The sequence below is a fragment of the Micropterus dolomieu genome, linkage group LG20, assembly GCF_021292245.1.
Source record: "Micropterus dolomieu isolate WLL.071019.BEF.003 ecotype Adirondacks linkage group LG20, ASM2129224v1, whole genome shotgun sequence".
NCBI classification, from domain to species: Eukaryota; Metazoa; Chordata; class Actinopteri; order Centrarchiformes; family Centrarchidae; genus Micropterus; species Micropterus dolomieu.
In genome coordinates, this window is record NC_060169.1 from 10,429,813 (window position 1) to 10,436,052 (window position 6,240).

The window sequence follows — 6,240 nt, forward strand, 5'->3', positions numbered from 1 at the left end:
AGCCTCTGCTCTGACCTTAGCTGACTTCTATTAGCGCTCTCTTGGCTGTTATTGCTCTAGCCTTTCCTTATAGCTGGTGCGCTTTATTGCAGTGCAAAGAGATTCACTCTTTGTGTTATGAGGATCTAGTCACGTACAGTTGTTTTGACATAGTAGTAATTTTTGTACAACATCTGACTGTAGACATGATACATCAGCAACTACATTGGTAATAATTTATTGTGGGAGTGGCAGGGGTTTAGTGTGTATGTTAGTGCGTGGAGGAGTGCTTTAGAGACAGACGGTGTCTGTGCATATTAATGATCGGTGTACATTCAAATATTTATAAGGCAAACAAATTATTCATGCAGGCAAAGCCTGAACGGATATAAACAATTTACCGAGAGACGTCACACAGGCAGAGGGATGGATTAGCTGGGAACGCACTTGGATACACACACACACACACACACACACACACACACACGGTCGCACATATATAATCACTCTTTCAAATGGTGTAAGACTGAGAGTACATGGACACACACACACACACACACACAGTATTGACTCATTTTTCAATTAGCCCCAAAGCACACCTGCTCCAGTGCTGTCTGTGAGCCCTGTCTGCCAAGCCATTAGTGCTTTGATTGATCCACACAGGAAGCATGGCAGATCAGCAGCTAGCAAATGCAATCTATGGACTTTACCATATCACTGTAGCCATGTGAGAACTTTGTAACTCACAATCTGGTCACTTTTTGTAGAACTTGGGATTTTTAAATCTCAAACGCATATGTTTAAAACACTAAATCAACTATAGCACACATGGTCATAGCCATGTCAAGTAGAACCTGGCTCCACTGCCGTAAAGCTGTTGATATAAAGAGCACAGCGCACTAATAATAATAATAATAATAATAATAATAATAATAATACAAAATCCAATTTTGGTCTGAACGGCTACTGTATGATGATGTGTCACTAAAAAAATGGAAGTGGTGGAGATGGAATCAGACTAATGCCAGCCTGTTTTAGTCATCAACAGTGTGTAATCATGGCTATTCAGCACTCCGTGGGATACTGAGGCCTTTGAAAGAGCGATGTCATTATGATTGAGTAACGCAAGGACTCACCAAAGACTCAATTACTCCACTTAATAGTTAAATTACGGGTTTGATGTTTTGACAAAATAGAAAAATTTAATGAGGGCAAAAGGTTGTTTTCTCTTCCTATAACTACAAACATCAATGATGCTAGAGCAACCACTCTAATCTAGATACAAATGAATCTCCGGACATAAACGATCCACAGATCTATGCACATGGGCTCCCAGATCTATACAAAAAGAACAACTGTCAGCACCTTAATCTAAACGAGAAGTGATGATGCTGCTCTGCAAAGAGGGACAGTGCTGTTCCGTAAAAGCATTGCAGCTATTTTTTTACTACCTGCTTACTACCTCAGACGCTCTCGCACCAAGAAAGGTGCTGTATTAAAACCCAAGCAATAAATTGCTGAGTTTCTAGGAAAAACCTGCGACAGGAATAGATACCAAACACACAAACCATAGCAAAAAAAGAAGAGCAATGAAAGGTAAATAAACCAAGCTTCACATTCCACTTCTATAGTGCTATCATACAGGCTGCGGGGTGTGCTTCTTGCCCAAACTTGGCAGTGTTCACAGGTAAATCATTTCCGTGGTTGTCAGAATTTAGAGTTCTGCTCTATGTTGACTCTTCTTAAGCACACACATGCACGCCACTTTTTCCTGCTATTCTCCCCCGCTAAACAATTCAGGAGAAAAAACACTCCAACCATAAGCAGAAGCTCAGCTCCCATCTCCCATGATTCCTTGCATGGTAATAGCCATATTGCGGAGGCGAAGGCTTTCCTCAGAAACTTTAATGTAAAACAGAAACAGAAGACATCCAGAGGTCAGCAATCTAAAATTACTTCTCAATCTCTAGTGAGCCCAGCATGTTTTCTATTGACTATTCCTTTGCGCTCTCTGGTTCCTGCCCTCCAATGTGTGTGTGTGTGTGTGTGTGTGTGGGTGCATTTGTGCGTGCATGCACATATAGGTCTCAACAAGCCTAGAGACGCTGGGCTTCTCACGCAACTTACTGCCATTCTGCCTGGCCTCACTCTACCTCTGTTATTACAGGCTTTTCAATGTCCTACAACCACGCATTTTCACTGCTGATGTTGTTGGCTCAGGCCCACGGTGTTAAACACCGGGAGGGGAGAGAGGGAGGGGGTCTGGTGGATTGTTATTTCTGCTGATCGTGGGTGTAGGGGTCTGTAGCCCAATTCTGGTAGTTATAGCTGAAGATTTAGCATTCCAAGCTTTAAATGACAGATTAACACATATTCTCCTCTTAGCTGTGCTTTCACTGGCATATGTCAGCCATAACCTCTCCTCCACTGCAACACTGGATGGATGTATTTTAGCAGGGCAGTCGTATTGGGAGGAATTGGGACTAATAAACGGATGGCTAACAACAGTGGTGCGTGAGGTTTCGTAAACTGTGTGTGGGTGTGACGGATAGTAGAACAATAGCTGCTGCTGCTTGAGGCTGCTTGACTTGTCATCTTGTACCATACTGAGCTCTAAACCTAAAAGCACAGGATATCAGATGGCCCAGGAGTTTATTTCCAGGCATTTCACTGTCTCTCCAAAACTGGATATGTCCTATAACATGGATATCTCAACTCTCAACTGTGGTTCTAATAATCAAGATGCAGCCCCAAGTGACTTGGCCAGATGATTAGAGCAGCCACCCACACCCTGAAATGATTACCACTCCTTTCCCCACTTCACAAATAACGACTACCCCTAATCGCGTGACATAAGCATCACTTCTGAGGGGCTTGGTTGGACTTGTTGCTTCAGAGACTTGGCAGAAGGAGAGGTCTGTGCCACCCTAAACCTTTCTTCCCTCCCTTTCTTCTCTACCTTGGCGAGAGGAGGAGTGAAACAGGAGAAAGGCTGTTCTCAGCAGTAGTTCTGCTATAGTAGGGCACAAAGGGGCTGAGCTGCAGGTGTGACCAAGAAACAAAAGGGGCTTTGGGCAAGTCAACACAATAGAGCCCCACCCCCGATCAGTGGAGCTACATTCAGGAGAGCTGTTCTGGGGGCTCATAAAAGGGTGTTCCGATGGAACAAAGCAAACTACATAAACACATTGACTCCAAATGCTGCGCACAGGGCCAAACTTTTATCACTCAACCAATTTAGCACTGAACAAACTGATTTCCGAGCAGCAATTTAGGGCAACCATAAGGCTGTATGGTTTAATGGTGGTTGTTCCGGGGTCACGGCCAGCTGTAGTGGAGGTTAACGGTGATCGTTCTGGTCGCTGAGTTCTGACCCTGTGGCCAGTGAGGCGAAGTGAGACACATCAGCCAGCTGTGCTGTCAACGAACCATCGGCTGGTTCTGATGTTTGACCTGGTCAGAGAATGGTACTCCTTCCAATATCAAGTTTGTTGTTTCTGTAACTAAGATGGGATTCTCCTATCTCTGTGACAGAGACTCCAGATTTTCAGGGAATTGTACACATCTGGTTTACAAATTAGCTCTGTCTTTATTTCCGTAAATGGGCAAGAATGGTTTGAGAGAATATAACACCAATAGAATTTTGACAATATTTTAGTACAAATTAAATAAAAATGAAACTTGAATGAATTGAGCAGAGTGGGTTAGTCTATAGAGACAACTTTAGAATAAGCCCTTTGGTTGCTTCTTTGGTTCATCCGTTTGCTCTCATTTGGCCATTTTTTCTTAAATAAAGAAACACAGTACAACAATTCATAAAACTACTAACCCAGGCCTCCTCACACTTACATACCTCCTTAACAAAAAAAGAACCATTCTGATTACCTCTCTTTCTTTATTATCGCCCGTTTCTCTTCCTTCATTCGCTGATAATTTTTCAAGTTTTGTGTGGGGATCTTAGCTCCTGCTTTGCGCACACAATCCTTGCAGCAGCCCGGGCTCTAATGCTTGTATTGTGCGGACTGAGGCGTAAAGGCATTCAAGTTTTATCCGTGGTAAATCTTTTCAGACCCCTTTAGCCCACATGTAGGACTCATACAAAAGACAACAAAGACGCGGGGGACAGCGGTGGAGTGACAACAGTGATGGGACTGCCTTTAACTGCCTCCACAGCATCCAATGCACTCACAGGGCTGGGCTCTCGTGTTGCTCTGCCTCCAAAAAGGTTACGAGCGCTTCTCCAATTTATTATCCAATGTAAGAACACCATAATGAAATTGGGAATACATTAAAAAGATTAAAGGAATCAGAGAGTGAGCAGTCAACAACCTTCAAGGCAAAATGCCCGCCCCACTCGTCTTTTATTGTTTAATAGCCTGTGTTTACCAGCATGGTGCGTCCAGTCATATTCAATTCATTATTTCAAGTAGATTTGCGTGAAGCCGAAATGTCAGAAAACACTTTCATTCATACCTTGAGACATTTAACACAACTCTGAGCAATACACAATAGAAGATATTAGCCATACCAAAATAAGGACAATTCTCTGCATGAAAGGTCTGTTAAAGACCAACACTAGCTGGCGTGGCTCTGATTTTACTGTCGGTCATTCACAAATATATTTTTTGAATTGGTAACGTTATATTTTACTTTGAATCTAGACTACGCACACTACTCATTTGTTAGCTGTTTAAATTCCTACAAATCTGTCCACAAAGTCCCCGGGACATACGCCAGCAGTGATATGTCCTTTAGACTATTAAATCCAAGGTCCATCTTAATAATAAAACAAAACAGAGTTCATCCTAAAAAAACCCACTTTGTTAATAACTAAAAATATTCGAGGACACCTACCTTGAGTATCCGAATTTACTCATGAATGGGGCAATCCGACTGAATATCATATTCCTTTGGTAATCCATTTAAGAGAAAACACCCAGCATATAATATTCCTGTTATTGTGAGCTCCACACGGATCACACTTTTTTCTTTTATCCAGTTGCGCACTGATTTAGGCTCCGTTCGCCACATACGAGCATTTTGACTGCCTGCTCTGTCTCCGTCCCCGGGCCCCTGCGCTCTGATGACTGATCTTCAAAGCTCTGCCACGACCACACAGCCCCCTCCCTCATTCACCAATACACCAGCCCCTTCTACTACTATTAACTTTCGAAACCAGAGGGAAAAGACATAAACATTAACGACGCGTTATCGTTACTACGCCTCGCTGTTCCTGTGAACTATTCACGTGCAATCATTGATTTAATGCTGATTTAGAAAAACAGAGGACGTGCAGACTGGCGGAGAGCATGATTCACCAGAATAAAAAATAAAAAAACTAGATTTACACAAACCTAATTTCTGTGCTTTTTAAAATCGTACTAGACAATCCTCATAGAACTTTGAATGCACTGGTGTGATGCATGGTTTAATAATGCGACTATATAAGTTAATATAAAAAGAGATTTCTGACAGCTTCAATAGGAGGGTAAACTGTCTCACAAAGAAAGAGGTGAGTAAACAGTTGTAGATTTGGTTTGCCCTCTCTTACGCCGCTTTTTGAGAGCTTGAAAGATGCTTCCCGAGCAGGACAGATACATTTTACCGGTCGTAAAGGGAATGAATGGATATATTGGAATTAAGCATAAGTAAAAATAGTCCGGTACTGAACTATTTCTGTCCTGCAACCATCAGTTGTGCAGAGCAGCATAGCGACGTGGTCAGAAGAAATATTTTGTATCCCAGCACAGACTTCTCCTCTCTAGTTTTCGACTTTCACTGCGTAATGCGGCGTAACAAAGTATATCCACGTAGATGCAAGGAACTCACCTCATTTGAATTGGTTATTTTGTATCCTTTTGTGATGCTGTAATCCCAAAAAAATATTGTGCGCTTCGTATGAGTCAACTTCTCCTGGCGGAGAGAAAAACAAACTAATGCACGGCAAATGGTGTAATTCGACCCGTGTTAAGTCAATCCATCCAGGGAGAGATCGACAGCCTACCAATAAGCAGCGCTCTTGCTCCAGTCCCTCCCCCAGCGATCCATCACTCCTCACTTGGTTCGGGCTTCTCTGTCTTGCTCTGGCTTCCTTCCTTTCTTTCCTAGAGCAGAGAAAGAAAAAGCGACCCCCTCCCTCCCGGTTCTCCTCCTGTGTGACCCCGTGTTGCCCCCCTCCCCCCTGTTAAACCCCATCCCCCAACTCCAAGTCAGCAAGAGCGCCTAGTTAAAATCATTTCAACTGAGTTGTGGCTGCTTAGT

At 43.0% G+C, this 6,240-nt stretch overlaps 1 protein-coding gene across 5 annotated transcripts in view; it reads right to left on the reverse strand.

The window, feature by feature from the left end:
* Positions 1-5,891, reverse strand: part of sema6dl (sema domain, transmembrane domain (TM), and cytoplasmic domain, (semaphorin) 6D, like) — a 20,633-nt gene extending 14,742 nt beyond the window's left edge. For 4 of the 5 annotated variants that reach the window (XM_046032403.1, XM_046032400.1, XM_046032402.1 and 1 more), the window contains exon 1: positions 4,834-5,052. The gene's annotated coding sequence lies outside the window, so the exon portion shown is untranslated. Of the gene's footprint in view, positions 1-4,833; positions 5,053-5,808 lie in introns of those variants that run through there. The other variant, XM_046032399.1, reaches the window with a different exon arrangement.
* Positions 5,892-6,240: the final 349 nt, after the last annotated feature.